At 39.6% G+C, this 17,013-nt stretch overlaps 1 protein-coding gene across 1 annotated transcript in view; it reads right to left on the reverse strand.

Moving 5' to 3' along the window:
• The window catches only part of LOC120373513, a 195,600-nt gene that overhangs the window by 67,117 nt on the left and 111,470 nt on the right, over positions 1–17,013 (reverse strand). The window lies entirely within an intron of this gene.

Consider the following 17,013-nt stretch of genomic DNA (forward strand, 5'->3'; position numbering starts at 1 on the left):
TACTCGAGCTAGTGGAGATCCTTCTTTAGCTCAAGGGGTAGGTGTAAGGACTCAGGAGTTAGGTTAGCTGGAGAGAAAGCAAGGCACTTTTAACAGCTGGAATAGTTGCTCAGTTTGAATCTGCTCAGGATTCTGGAACCATCTAGTTCATGTTGGACATGCTCAAAGGCTTAACATGCGCATTACCATAGTCAACTCCCACAGTAGCAGCTTTACATTCTCCAATTTGCATTGTCCCACATGCTAGTAACATGCTATCAATCCTTACACTTAGGGGCCTGTGCTTTTGGAACAGAAGGTACAGAGTTCTATCTCCACTGACAACCATGACGTCTATATGGCTAGGGCAAGCAAAATAGTTGACAGCCATGAAGTTTATACAGCCAGTGAATTGTTAGCGTGAACATATTATGATGCATCAGCAGGCTGTGAAAAATCTTTGAAGATTTTGTGAGTAGGTCTGCATTAAAAGGGCAGTTGCTTTTATTTTACTGAAGCTAGCCCTATTGAAATTTCAGATGCTCATCATGTAATAATAGCTAGCTCTTTCATGACTATACGGGGGCTGCTGCTATGTGTATTCTGCACTCCTGTGAAAAAGGCATTGGTTCCCCCTTCAAATTGTTCAGCTATGAGTGGTTTCAAACAATGAAAGGAAAGCCCTAAAACAGAACATGATGCATGTTGTCCCAAGAAATTTTTGTTCTACGTGTCCCTTGGCCTAATTATCTTAACTACAAAAATAACCTATAAGTAAATTCTCTGCACTCCATTTGGTCCTTAGTTGAAAAATGTCACAGATCTTAAGATTAGATTATCACATGACACCTACTGATTATAGTTGGCGCTGGTAGCTACACCTACAGTTAAGATTGCCCAATGCACCGTACTGCAAAATCCTGTTTTCAGTTGCTTACAGCTTTATCAAATTGTATCAGTTTGGTCTGGAATTCAGTCATTTCCAAGAACAAAGGTAAAGGAAAAGATGTTGTTTTGTGCATTTAAAGAAAATATCTTGTTACCATTTCACTGAGTTCTAGCACCTCCAAACACTGAAGCAGGGACTTGAAACTTGGAAAGAGGTGGGCTTTTTGCCACAATTGTGTCTTACTATTCCTGTGGAGAAACTGCACAAAATTGGCAAAGTGATAAGCCTTTGAAAATATACTGGTAAGTTTGCATATGCTCAGTAGAGGCTTGCTAGAGTTTGTCAGCTAAATTCTCTGAAGATTCCATCTGTGCTGAGCATGCCCCAGCCCAGGACGGCAGGGGGATGGGCAGGACTTTCCCTGCAACTGCTTCTCCAAGCATCCAGTGACCACTTTGGCACCAGGCACCAGAACTGAGAGCATGAAGATGCTCTTTCTTGTAGTTTCAATGCTGCCCCTGCTGGCTCCCAGGTAGCATGGAGGAGGAAGACAACAGCCTACTTCACAACACAACCCTAATTCATCCCCAGAGTAGGTCCATCCTGTTCACTGAATGAGGTACAGGTCCTGTGGGAAAAAAGTATGTAATCATGTAATTAAAGGCTATATCATAATGCATACACCCAAGGGGGCTGGATTAAGCAAATTTAAAATGCCCTACCTTTGGAGTGCTTGACTTTGCAACCTTAATATTCTTTTAATGTTGTTTTTATGTGTAACATAGAGTCACAGTATATGATTCATACTCACTGCAGGTAAAATTCATCCTTGGAAAATTTATCTATATAGGTGGGATATTCTTAAAGGGACATATATTTAAAAATATATCCCTACTTCTGTTACAAATAACATCTTTGGTTATCAAAACAAAGAATTTTACAAATCTTATTTATACAGAACCTAACTTTGGGGCAAGTTTGACAAGTCTTTTTGCATATATGTTATCTCTCTGCACTCTGTTTCTAAATCTGGAACTTATCTTTGGCCATTAATTTTAAAGTCAATTAAGGGTTAAAACACATTATAAAACTTCCATGCACATCAGCTGAGGGACTTATTTGATAATGGTTGTGTTCTGACACAATTTAAATATATATGATCAGACATAAAAAGCAAGAAACATATTCTGTATTATCATTACACTGATGGGCTTCATCTAATTATTAGCCAGTACCTGAACAGATTTGCAGTCAAGATTAGCAGAAACATATAGGCAGAGACGATAAACTGCATGAACTATAGTACTTGTAGAATAACAGAGTTACTAAAAAATGAGACATGTTGCACCTTGTTTTCATGACTTACTTTTAAACGCTGGATTTCCAATATAAAATGGAATTAATAAAGGAAGTTACTGAATGGGGACAAAATAGCCAACCATTCCAAGGAATCATTTAAAATTAAAAACTAATCTAAATTCTGTTGGGACTATTCTGTGACTCTGATTCAGGACAGTAGTTAAGCATGTGCTCAACTATAAGACAGTACTTTAGTTCCTTTTACGTCATGTTTGGATGTTTTTCTTCAAGATTGGATTTTTTTCTAAACAATATCCTCTACGAATTATTTGGAGGAAATAGCCTGTACTAAACAGGAGGCCAGACTAGATGTTCACAATGGTTCCTTCTGGCCTTGGAATCTGTGTTTAAGTGCTATCCTGCATAGGAATGCTTTCCTGAATTGTAGCCTACGTTAGTAAACTGCAACAAGTATCTTGTAACCATTTTCATGATCAAAACCACAAATGAAAAAACAAATGTCATCAAATCAGATGAAGTAAAATGGCTTCTAATATAATAAATGCTCTGTTCATTACATACCATCATGCTAGATACACCTTTTTTCTATCAACACTTAAAAAAATGTTTCAAATGAGTGTACTTATGTATGTTGAAATATTATGACAAAGATTTTTTAAAAATGAACTCTGAACGTAAGTCTCCAAAATCCATATTTAAGAGACTAAATAATTGGTCTGATTTCCAAAGGTACTGGGCACTCCGGAATTTCCACTGAAGACAATGGCAGCTGCTAGATGCTCGCACTTTTGTAAATCAGCCCATTTATTTAGTCACTTAAGTATGGATTTTGGAGAATTAACTTTAGGGACCCATTTTTGAAAATCTTGGCCTAGTCCTTTTAAATCACAATGAACAGGCCAAAAAGAGCAAAATTTAGCCCTAAAAATTAAAAGACATAAAATTTCACATTTGTAAAGCCACAGCAAACACAAATATCTGGGTAACAGAACGAGACAGAAAGCATACTAACATGCATGAGTCCCAACGTCATCTCTGGATCACCAGTGTAACACAGCGTTATTATTTGTTATTTGTACTGAGGTAGTGGCTAGCAGACCCCAGCCCCATTGCACTAGTAATATATAAATACATGTGTAATGTGGCAAGACACCTGTTGTGACAGATTAATAATAATAATGAAGCAAAATCTCTTTGCAAGGGGGAAAAAAAGCCATATGAAGCTTTAGATTCAGAATAGCTTCTTACTTAGTCTATAATCACCTTTGATTTAGTGATGGCACTGTTCATTTTAGCCCATATGTTGTTACTAATCTGAAGATGTGGAAATCTAGAACTTTCCTGCTCTAAAGAGCAGTGAATCTGTCTTTTCCAATCAGATATAGTTAGTTCAAGTCATAGATGAGATTATGAAATGCTTTTATTTAGGATCACGTTTTTTGAATGTATTCTAACTCTTTCTCTATGAACATTATCATTTTTCTGAGTTATAACTGTTGGTTATCATTATCAAAAGGTCAGGCGAGAGGTCTGTGGCACTGCTGTTTGCCTTCACATCTGGGTTAGCAACATGTATGTGAAGGACCTTTAGAAAAAGCGAGAGAGTGAGATAGAAAGGAGGAACGGAAGGCATCACCACACTAAATGAAAAGCAAACAATATGCATATCAGCATCCTAAGGAGCCATACCACTCTGCTGGGAAAAGCCAAGACAAAAGAATTATCTGACACAACAGTTCAAAGCATATTGCACCTGTCAAAATGTCTGTCATCTTCTATAGAAATGCACCATTCTAAAGGAGAAAAGGGAAACTCTAGCAAAGTCACTCAGAAACAACAGACCACTTTGTCTCTTTCCTTCCAGCCAACTCCTCCAACTGAAAGCCATTTAACTCAATGCTAAAGATTGCCTGGAAGGACCAGACAATAGGAAGTTCTCTTTCATTGTCAAGGACAGTTACACTTTGAAGATGATGCTCAAAAGGGGTTAAAATGGGTCAACAAGCAATTGTTGGTCCTAGCCAAGGAAATGTGAACAGAACATTGTTAAAACCACCAAAAAAAATCTATCTAAAAGAACACATCTTTTAACTAGGGGAGGTGTGGGAAGGGTGGGGGGGGACCAACACATGATACTGATTTAATCACAAAGAGAAATTAAGATAAAAAATCAATAGCACAAATGGATTAATGGGGAGTTTTGGTCTAGGAATTGCGATTGCTAGCTATATGCACCCAAGTTGCAGAAAAGGTGAGAAAAACAGGAGGCAAACAACGGGAAAAGAGGAAAAACTAATTATAAACTGACAACATTTTTACCTTGGTGAGATGTGAATCTTCAGGAAAGCCTCATTTTATATTGCATGCTAGTTAACTACATGGAAACAGGATTTCCTTAGCGTTGTACTTGATTTTATGTATTTACCAATTACTTAATCTAAAAACAAAACAGAAAGCCAGCTCCTTGCCTACATACACATGATCTTTGTTAACATTTTTATAGCTTTAGTGAGGTGAACCTCGATGTTTTTGATGTCAAGCCGATGGAGAAAATAATAAATGCTTCTCACTTAAAGCGGTTTTAAAGGTAACTCATGACTTTAAATCCTAAATTCAATCTTTTGTAAGGCAAAAAAGTAACTTTATGCTATCCCGCTTAAAAACAATTATTATTTAGGATTCTTTATTGTTATTAATGGAACCCTTGTTCCTCTGCTTCTCTCTTCTGGTCTATTTCTGGCATTTACTTGGAGCATCATGTGTGAATATAGGCACTGATCCTGCAAACACTTTAGTTCAATGCTACTACTCACTGTAAAGTTATTCACCTGTATCAATGTTTGCAGCACTGAGGCCTTAGATCGTAAGCTCCTTAGGGAGGGGAACATGCGTGAAATCTTGGCTCCATTGAAGTCAATGGTAAAACTCCCATTGACTTCATTGGGACCCCATGTATTTATATGTTTCTATAAAGAACCTAACACAATTGTCAGTTCTCAAAATGTTCATCACCATGATAGTTTCACATACATTTTTCATAAAGTAACATTTCTCCTCTTTTATTTCATTTCAGTACTTCAGGCATAATGACAATAAGAATAGAACATACACGTATCTGAATTAGAGGGGATATACATTGAAACAGCAGATCAAGCCACCCCAGAGTGTTGGAAAAGTGTGGATACAGAGGTGGATGTGAACTCCCTAAGGATGTTGGAGTGTGTGCAGGTATGGAGCCAGATTCTCAGGTAGTGTAAATTGCACTAGCTCCTGAAGGCCATGGAGCCTTCAATTTCAAGAAGGCAGACTTTAGTAAACTCAGGGAGTTGATAGGTAAAATCCCATGGGCAGCACATCTAAGGGCAAAAACAGTTCAAGATAGCTGGCAGTTTGTCAAAGAGACATTTTTTAATGGCACAAGAGCTAAACTATCTCACTGCGTAGGAAAGATACGAAGTATAGCAAGAGACCACCCTGGCTGAACCAAAAGACCTTTAATGATCTGAAACACAAAAAAGAGTCCTACAAAAAGTGGAAAACTGGTCAAATTATGAAGGATGAATATAAACAAACAACACAAACATGTAGGGACAAAAAATTAGAAAGGCCAAGGCAGAAAATGAGATTATCTAGCTAGAGACATAAAGGGTAACAAGAAAACAGTCTACAAATAGAAGCAAAAGACTAAAGACAGGGTAGGCCCACTCCTCAATAAAGGGGGAAAAACAATAACAGAAAATGTGGAAATGCCGGAAGTGCTAAGTGCCTTTTTTGTTTCAGTTTTCACCAAAAAGGTTAGCAGCGATCGGACATCTAACACAGTGAATGCCAGCGTATGTGGGGTAGGATCTGAGGCTAAAATAGGGAAAGAACAAGTTAAAAATTACACTGACAAATCAGATGTCTTCAAGTTGGCAGAGCCTGATGAAATACATCCTAGAATCCTCAAGGAGCTGACTGAGGAGATATCTGAGCCATAGCAATTATCTTTGAAAACTCATGGAAGACCGGAGAGATTCCAGAGGCCTGGAAAAGAGCAAATACAGTGCAAATCTATAAAAAGGGAAATATGGACAATCAGGGGAATTACTGACCAGTCAGCTTAACTTCAGTACCCTGAAAGATAATGGAGCAAATAATCAAGCAATCAATTTGCAAACACCTAGAAGACAATAAGGTGATAAGTAACAGTCAACATGGATTTGTCTAGAACAAATCACGTCAAACCAAGCTAATAGCTTTCATTGACAGGGTAACAAGCCTTGTGGATGGGGGGAAGCAGCAGATGTGGTATATATTGACTTTAGTCTCGCGTAACATTTTCATAAACAAACTAGGGAAAGATACCTTAGATGGAGCTACTTTAAGTTGAGTTCATAACTGGTTGGAAAACTGTTCCCAGAAAGTAGTTATCAGTGATTCAGTCAAACTTGAAGTGCATATCGAGTGGCATCTTGCAGCGACTAGTTCTGGGTCTGGTTCTGGTCAGTATCTTCATCAATGATTTAGATAATGGCATAGAGAGTACACTTATAAAGTTTGCGGACAATACCAAGTTGGGAGGGGTTGCAAGTGCTTTGGATGATAGATTAACATTCAGAATGATCTGTACAAACTGGAGAAATGGTCTGAGGTAAATAGGATGAAATTTAATAAAGACAAATGAAAAGTACTCCACTTAGGAAGTGTCAACTGCACACATATAAAATGGGAAATGACTGCCTAGGAAGGAGTAATGCAGAAAGGGATCTGGGGGTTATAGAGCACAAGCTAAATATGAGTCAACAGTGTTACACTGTTGCAAAAAAAGTGAACATCCTTCTGGAATGCACCAATGGCAGTGTTGTAAGCAAGACAAGAGAAGTAATTTTTCCGCTTTATTCCGAGCTGATAAGACTTCAACTGGAGTACTGGGTCCAATTCTGGGCACCACATTTTAGGAAAGATGTGAATATATTGGAGAAAGTCCAGAGGTGAACAATGATAAATTATTAAAAGTCTAAAAAAGTCTATGAGGAAAGATTGAAAAAATTGGGCCAGTTTAATCTAGAGAAAAGACTGAGGGGTGGGGGTGGGGGACACATGATAACAGTTTTCAAGTATATAAAAGGTTTTTACAAGGAGGAGGGTGAAAAATTGTTCTTCTTAACCTCTGAGGATAAGACAAGAAGCAATGGGCTTAAATTCCAGCAAGGAGGTTTAGGTTGGACATTAGGAACTGTAAGGGTAGTTAAGCACTAGAACAAATTGCCTAGGGAAGTTGTGGAATCTCCATTATTGCAGGTTTTTAATAGGAGGTTAGACAAACACCTGCCAGGAATTATCTAGTTAATATTTAGTCCTGCCTTGAATGCAGGGTATTGGACTAGATGACCTCTGGTGGTCCCTTCCAGTCCTATGCTTCTATGATTATATAGTTTACAACAGCTGAGAATCCTAGCCCTGGTGTTCTTTCTAGGCCATCATAGAGTGATCAGAGTCATGAAGCTCATGTATATAATGGCCTAACAGAACAACGACTCTGCAAACACTTGAAATTAGGGGAAGTTCAGATTCAAATCTGATTCCAGAACCAAGATTTGCAACTTGGACCCATCTCTAACAAGAGTTATAGGTGGTGACCATAACAATATATAGGATATAGATACCTATAGATAAGTTAACCTTACAGCTTTCTCAATATTTTGATTTTGGGGCTGAAATTTGCTATGTTTGCTCTAAATCAGAGTGAACTTTTCCTGAAAGATTAATAAAAAATGGTAGCACCACTGCCGAATATTTGCAAGGCCATTTTTTAGTTAAGAAATATTTTCTGACTTTTTTTGACCAGTTCTATCATCTCAGTAGAAGCCACTTGAAACATAAAATTTAGCAGGGACATAGATCTGCTCTTCCTAGGTTTGGTGACAATTCAGTTTTATTTGGCCAAGTTATTTTCTTCACAAACATGAACCAGATTGTATTAAACAATTAAAAATAATGATCTCCCAATGTTACACTGGCACTGAGTATATCTACATATAAAAACTGAGTGAAAAGTTCCACTGAACATGCCTCGTATACTGCACACTTCAAATACTGCTCTGAATATAGAATTCTTTATTTCTTCAGGGACTTTTTATGGCAATATTCACTATAGGATCTGAATACTTCACAAACATTCATTAATTTATCTTCATAACATCCTTGTGAGATAGAGTGGCATTTTCATCTCCATTTTACAGATGATGAACTGAAGCACAGAAAGATTAAGGTAAAAAATATTCACGGATTTGTGGATGCCCAATCTGAGATGTCTACAGCTTGATTTTTCAGACTATATATTATTTTATAGCACATTCAGAGCATGCCTCCCACAGATTTCAGTTGCAGCTGTGAGTGCTCAACATGTCTGCAAACCAGACCCAAGGGTCTCAAGCTGGGCACCCAGAAAATAAGGAACCCACCATTAATGACCACCTGTATAAAATCTGGCTTTTGTGATATGCCCTGCATCATACAGGAACTCTTTGCCAGTGGCAGGAATAGAAGCCACTTCTCCAGGGCGGCATTCAACTACATTAACCCTGAGACTTGTCCTGTTTCTTCCTACAATCCTCTACCTCATTCTCCCTACTTCTGCAATAAATGAGGCTGGGGTTCTGCAGACCACAGCTTCTTTCACTTCACAGACTTTACTCATTCCCAGAACACAGTCTCCCCTGAGGACTGAATGAAGAGGGGCCTGTGGAAAAACAGTACGTGATCATATAATAAAAGACTATACCATAATACATGAATACAAGGGGGCTGAATTAAGATTGTACAGACTATAATTCTGGCATTTCCTAAATTTTAAATGCACAATTTTTGTAACCTTAACATTCTTTCAATTTAGTTTTTTGTCTGTAATTACATAGACATTGGTTAGAAAAGCAAACAAAAGAACAGAAATGTCATTATGTGGAATCATATTGACTCCCACCTGCATTATCAGCAGGGTTGGAACGATCAGATCCATAGCACAGGCCTCTACTGCTTGAGCTATCAGGGTAGCCAGTAGCGGTAGTAGATTGCAAGCTTCTGTGTGGATCAGCCACCAGAAGGAAATGAGAAACATTTTACCAGTGGGTTTCAAAGGTACATGCTGACAGCAGAGGAATGTTGAACCTTGAGAATCCTAGGTTCATTTCTATTTTCTTAGAAGTGGGTGTTCTAGTGTTTACTAACCTCTCTTCACTTCTCTCTCCATTTAGTTCTCCTATCCCCACCAGCCTCTTCCTGTCCTAGTCTTCTTCCGTAGACAACTCTGTCCCTGTCCCAGCCCTCCTCTTTCATCTCTTATCTCAGCCTCGCCTTGCCCCAAGCTCCTCATCCCTCTGCATTCCGGTCAGGCTATTTCCTTCTCCTCCATGGAGTCTGTGTATCAGCAGTGGGGGCACTTAGCCCACAGGACACACAGTCTCCCTGCTTTTAGTTTTGGTGCCTAGTGCAATGGTGGCCTTTGGCAGCCAAAAGGCACCACTGTAGGGAAAGTTTTGCTCATCCCTGGAGCTCCTGGGATGGATCATGCTCAGTCACTGTATCAGGACAGCACATGCACAGCCTCATCAGCACACAGACACTGCCTAGGGATGGAGTGTGCTCAGTGCAGATGGAATCACTGGAGTATTTAGATGATGAAGTCTAACAAACCTCTACTGAATGTATGGAAAGTGTGGTTTTCATGGTTTATAATTTGTCAAAAGTTGGGCATATTTTCATGAGACTAGCAAAGGGCACTTTCTTGATACCAGGGTGACACCCTCTGCCAAATTTCATATCTATGCTCCAAAGTAGAAACACTAGAACTTCTCAATGCAACACCTGTATGGATTTTTAACAAACAACATATTTTGCCAGAACATATTAGCTGAAACTTTCCAAAAAATTCAGCCTGAGGCAGACACCCAGAAGGAAAATTTCAGCCTTAATGGTTAAAACTTGGCTAAGTTATAAGCAATTGAAAAGAGGGTTTTAAAATGGAAAGTGTTAGGCAACCTTAACTATAGACATTGCTACCAGCACCGTAACTGCCATAAACTGAAAATATACTGACATGTACAAATACTACATTTCCTAATAATTTTTAAATGCATTAAGTTGTGGTTAGCAATTAGATATTGCTGTGATTGCTAGAGCTGTTTGAATATTGCAAAAATTTTGAGCCAACTTTTCTGTTGGTGTAACTCCATTGAAGACAAGCAAGGAATTCAGCTCATTGTTTGCAAAAATTCATTTGAAATATTAGTGGCTATTCACTTTGACCATGGTCATGCCCCACTTTCATTCACTATTCATATATAAGTCTGCACAAATGTGAGGAAGGACAGCCATGCTCCAGTGAATACCTATATTCACATATGAATAAGTGCACAAGCATGAATAATGAATAGCTAAGAATCAGAGTGAACAATTCATAGACAATGCAGACTGAAGTTTGTTTGCGCAAACTATTAGAATACTTTTTGGTAATGAATAAATTCATAAAAATCACAAGTCTGTGCATGAATGACTCATGAAAAGAAATGTTAAATTCATCTGACAACTTATCTGCAATAAATCATTTAACCAGCTATAGTGATTGTGCACTTTATAAATATCTCAACAGAATTTTTTTAAAAGTGTTTACATAAACGTGGGCTCTGTTAGAAGCAGGGTTTTTTAGTACTGTTGCTATATCAGGGTTCCCCCCCCAAACCACCATAATGAATCAATATCTGGTGTGACCTCACAGTCATCTGCTACCTTACTGACCAAAGTTTGTTTATTACTATTAGCATGGCAGAACCAATACAGCTGGGAGATTAAGCAAGCTTCATCCTGTTTCATGAATGAACAAAATGGCTAGCTAAATTCTAATTTCAGAATCTCTATAAAGAGGATAATCTAATAGGCAATGAAAACACAGCTTGACTTGCAAATCTCAGACCAAGTTAGCTGGTAACTCAGTCCAGAATGCTGGTAAAATAGAACTGGAGACATACCATTCTCCCCCAAGGTGTTCAGTCACAAATTTAATTAACACATTATTTTTTTAATGAGCATCATCAGCATGGAAGCATGTCCTCTGGAATGGTGGCCGAAGCATGAAGGAGCATATGAATGTTTAGCATATCTGGCACATAAATACCTTGCAATGCCGGCTACAAAAGTCCCATGTAAACGCCTGTTCTCACTTTCTGATGACATTGTAAATAAGAAGTGGGCAGCATTCGAGGGTGCTAAAGGAGTTGGCCGATGAGATTGCAGAGCCATTGGCCATTATCTTTGAAAAATCATGGCGATCGGGGGAGGTCCCGGATGACTGGAAAAAAGCTAATATAGTGCCCATCTTTAAAAAAGGGAAGAAGAAAGATCCAGGGAACTACAGGCCAGTCAGTGTCACCTCAGTCCCTAGAAAATTAATGCAACAGGTCCTCAAGGAATCAATTCTGAACCACTTAAAGGAGGGGAAAGTGATCAGGAACAGTCAGCATGGATTCACCAAGGGCAAGTCATGCCTGACTAACCTGATTGCCTTCTATGATGAGATAACCGGCTCTGTGGATGAGGGGAAAGCAGTGGATGTGCTATTTCTTGACTTTAGCAAAGCTTTTGATACAGTCTCCCACAGTATTCTTGCCAGCAAGTTAAAGAAGTATGGGCTGGATGAATGGACAGTAAGGTGGATAGAAAACTGGCTAGATGGTCGGGCTCAACGGGTAGTGATCAATGGTTCCATGTCTATTTGGCAGCCGGTATCAAGTGGAGTGCCCCAAGGGTCGGTGCTGGGGCCGGTTTTGTTCAATATCTTCATTGATGATCTGGAGGATGGTGTGGACTGCACCCTTAGCAACTTTGCAGATGACACTAAACTGGGAAGAGTGGTTGATACGCTGGAGGATAGGGATAGGATACAGAGGGACCTAGACAAATTAGAGGATTGGGCCAAAAGAAATATGATGAGGTTCAACAAGGACAAGTGCAGAGTCCTGTACTTAGGACGAAAGAATCCCATGCACTGCTACAGACTAGGGACCGAATGGCTGGGCAGCAGTTCTGCAGAAAAGGACCTAGGGGTTACGGTGGACGAAAAGCTGAATATGAGTCAACAGTGTGCCCTTGCTGCCAAGAAGGCTAATGGCATTTTGGGCTGTATAAGTAGGGGCATTTCCAGCAGATCGAGGGATGTGATCATTCCCCTCTATTCAGCACTGGTGAGGCCTCATTTGGAGTACTGTGTCCAGTTTTGTGCCCCACACTACAAGAAGGATGTGGATAAATTGGAGAGAGTCCAGCGGAGGGCAACAAAAATGATTAGGGAGCTGGAGCACATGACTTATGAGGAGAGGCTGAGGGAACTGAGATTGTTTAGCCTGCAGAAGAGAAGAATGAGGGGGGATTTGATAGCTGCTTTCAACTACCTGAAAGGGGGTTCCAAAGAGGATGGATCTAGACTGTTCTCAGTGGTAGAAGATGACAGAACAAGGAGTCATGGTCTCAAGTTGCAGAGGGGGAGGTTTAGGTTGGACATTAGGAAAAACTTTTTCACTAGTAGGGTGGTGAAGAACTGGAATGGGTTACCTAGGGAGGTGGTGGAATCTCCTTCCTTAGAGGTTTTTAAGGTCAGGCTTGACAAAGCCCTGGCTGGGATGATTTAGTTGGGTTTGGTCCTGCTTTGAGCAGGGGGTTGGACTAGATGACCTCCTGAGGTCCCTTCCAACCCTGAGATTCTATGATTCTATGATTATCTCCTGTAAATGTAAACAAACTTTGTTTGTCTGAGTGATTGGCTGAACAAGAAATAGGACTGAGTGGACATGGAGGCTCTAAAATTTTGCATTGTTTTGTTTTTGAGTGCAGTTTTGTAACCAAAAAAAAATCAACATTTGTAAGTTTCACTTTCACGATAAAGATATTGCACTACAGTACTTGTATGAGGTAAACTGAAAAATACTGTTTCTTTTGTTTGTCATTTTACAGTGCAAATATTTGTAATAAAAATAATAATATAAAGTGAAATCAATATATTTGAAAATGCAGAAAAACATCCAAAAATATTTAATAAATTTCCAGTGGTATTCTATTGTTTAACAGTGCGATTAAAACTGTGATTAATCACAATTAATTTTTTTGAGTTAATCATGTCAGCTAACTGCAATTAATCAACAGCCCTAATATATATATATATATATATATATATATATATATATATATATATATATATATTCAAGTCAGCAGGTGATTTTAAAGCAGTTAGAATAACCCCCCTTTAAAGAGAAAGTGATGCTCACCCTTAAGTATAGAAGATCTGGTATGCCATTATGAACAGTTTCACACAATTCTATTTGAACTGTTTCCCGTCGGTTGCAGATATGATAGAAGAATTATTAGCTTATTTCCCAGTCCTCTAAATGTTCTGTCTCTCTCTCTCCTGGTCTTGCAATTGGCCTGCATGTTTTGAATTACTGGGAGACAGACCACTTTTCATATTCTCTTACATGTCTCTTCCCTATACATTAGACATGGTCTTGTCACTATCATCAAATCCAATTGGACTTTTACTTGAGTACGAATATTAATATGTGGTCTATTATTTTGGCTGTAGAGGAGCAGACGAAGTACAGCTCCAAGTTTCTTTGACAAACTGACTGGACTACAAAACCTACTAGTAGTTCTTTCCAATCCAAATAACTTTATTATTAATTTGTGACCAAAACAGATGCTGCTTTCTATTCTAATTAAGTAGGATGTCCAAGAGTGCGTGTCATTTTCCCTATATACATAAGGTGCCAAAGGAAAATCAAGGACAATTTTAATCCAGATATACAGCTTAATCTGTATATGCACCTGAGACTACACAATAGGCACGTTTTATAAATCTAACATAAGGTACTGAGATGAACTTCTAAGAAGAGCAAGCATCTTTATCAGAATGACTTTGACTATTGGTGTTATCTTCAACGTGGATCACATTGTCCTTGGCTGATATTCTGAAAAGAAGTAATTGAAGATGATTTTATAAATGGAAACTTACAGGAAATTTTGACAGAATGTCAAATTTTGATGAAAGAAGGTCAAGATTTTCAAGAAAAAATAATCCATTCTCCCCCGCCCCCTCTTTTTCAACTTGCTCTTGAACTAACTGAGTCACAGTGGAGATGGAAAAACACATGGATGCTACTGGTGCTCTTGTTCAAGCAATGGTGCAACAAGCCAAGAGAGACTTAGGGTACGTCTATACTACCCGCCGGATCGGTGAGTAGTGTTCGATGTATCGGGGATCGATTTATCGCGTCTCGTCTGGACGCGATAAATCAATCCGCTAATCAATGCCCGTACTCCACCTTGGCAGGAGGAGTAAACAGCATCGACAGGGGAGCTGCGGCAGTCGACTTGCCGCCGTGAGGATGACCAGGTAAGTCGAACTAAGATACTTTGACTTCAGCTACACGAATAGTGTAGCTGAAGTTGCGTATCTTAGTTCGAACCCCGCCCCACTAGTGTAGCCCAGGCCTAAAGATAATAAAATCATAGAAATGTAAGACTGAAATTAAAGAGACCTCAGCTGGTCACCTATTCCAGCCCCCTCTCCTGCCATGCTGAGACAGGTTAATGTATACCTAGGCAATCCCTGACAGATTTTTGTCTAACCTGTTCTTAAAAACCTTCAATGACAGGGATTCCCCAGCTAAAAAGAGAAAGGAAAATCCCGATGGCTATATAGCCAGGGATACATTTAGCATGTGGCCTCTAACTACTTGAACTGTGGGATCAGATGTAAATTGTAGTTAGATTATTATTTGTATTGCTTCAGCATCTAGAAGTCACAACTGAGATTGGGGGCCCATTGTGTCAGCGCTATATAAATGCATAATAAGAGACAGTCTCTGTCTCAAAGAACTTACAATCTATACAGACAAGGGTGGGAAGGAAAACAGACACACAGAGGCTTGTCAAAGATAGATGACGAGCAGAACTGGGAAGAGAACCTAGGTTTCCTGTATCATAGGCCAGGGCTTAAGTCACTGGACCATGATATCATCTATGCCTATAAATATTTGCACACATAGTTATAGTGCAAATTGAGCACACAAGCCAAAGAGGATGGTTTTTAAAAATCAAATCCTAAAGGCAGCAGTAGGAACTCATCAGTAGGAAGTAATCTAAAAAGGCAGCAGCAAACTGCCTGCAGAATTTCATGAGATCCCATGGAAGCCATACATCTCCCATATTTTAAAATTGATGGCACTGTACTCTGGATACTATGGTTAATAATCCGTGTTTTTTAAGCTGCTGACTAGTCCCATTTCAAAGAGGAGTAGATCAAAGTACATTAACTGTTAATATGCATCAGCAGGGTCCATGTGGACAATTCGTGCACGGCAGATTCACACCCTAGCTTGGTGTGAACTAATTGTGATTTTGCAAACTAATTTTTTGTGATATTGCAGTGTGCATTTTGATAGGCATATCCGACTCAGAAAACACATAAATGTGTTGGTGGATGTACTAAACATATCTGTTTTGTTCAGCTTTAATGTATTTTGGCATCATTAATGTAATGCTGAGGTGGCCAAACCATGGCTTGCGAGCCACATGCAGCTCTTTTACAATTTAAGTGTGGCTCACGGAGCACCCCCTCTACCTCCATCCCATTCTCCACCTATGAGACTGGGTTGGGGGGTGGCTCAGGGCTTCTGCCCTGCGGCAGGTGGGTGAGGTTAAGGTGGGGAGTCTTGGACCTTCAGCACCATGGGAGGTGCCTTCTGGAGCTTGGGGCTTCAGCAGGAGTGAGGCTAAAACCCCAAGCCCTGGCTGACGTGCCCCATAGGACTGAAGCCCCGAGCCCTGGCAGGCGTGTCCAGCAGGGCTGAAGCCCCGGATGGCGCACCCAGCTCTTGAACTTCTGAAGATTACCATATGCAGCTCGGAGGGTCAGTAAGTTTGGCCACCCCGATGTAATGCATTAGAAAATGATTTTTTCCACTTTAAATTATAGAAGTGTACCAACGGCAGCATTCATATGGTGGGTTGGGGAATCCTGTCTCTCCCATCACTTTCAGCAATAATGGTCCTGCCTTTATCAGGTTTTTTCCTTTATATTCTGTGAAAACTGGAAGGTATAGAAGGATTGAAATCATTAATTATTATTATTATTATTAAAATAAAATTATAAAATATTTTGTGAAGCTGGCAGAAATCTTGAGAAATGTCTAAAATTTTCATGAAAACATAGAATTTCTCCATGTTCTCTGATTCCTAATTTCTGTCACTTACAATCACATTGTGAATTTTCAAATGTTAGGAATATTTTTAAATACTCTGTCCCCCATCCCGTCCACACCCCCCCCCCCCCCGAGGGTTTTGGTAGCATGAAAAGAAAAGAAAAGTGCAACTAGAGTTAGAAGCAGGACTATCTTATGTACATTGCCCAACAGATATTCTCCCTCTGTATAATCCTGTCACATTTGTTTAATTACAAAAATAAGTTTTTTAAGACTTCTTACTTCCATCAGCTTTGCAGAGCTAATAGCTGCACTGCATTGTTAAGTGAGGGGAAGGGAGGCTGTTGTCCAGCTTGCTGAAGGAGAAGGAACAGTGTTACGGGTGTGGGGGGGAAAGAGGTGCTCGGAAGCTGCTACAAAAGGGAATGGGTCAGCGTGGGGATGCTGACACATCCCTTGGGACTGGAAGGGCTGAGGAGTTTAAAAGGGGTAAGCCTGGCTGGGAGAACCCCTTTTGCCCAGGAGCAGGGGCAGCAGCACCCACCCTCGCTCCTCTTGGTGTGGTAAAATACCAGGTTTGGTCAGGACCTGCTGTGA

Source organism: Mauremys reevesii, linkage group 1, assembly GCF_016161935.1.
Source record: "Mauremys reevesii isolate NIE-2019 linkage group 1, ASM1616193v1, whole genome shotgun sequence".
NCBI lineage: Eukaryota > Metazoa > Chordata > Testudines > Geoemydidae > Mauremys > Mauremys reevesii.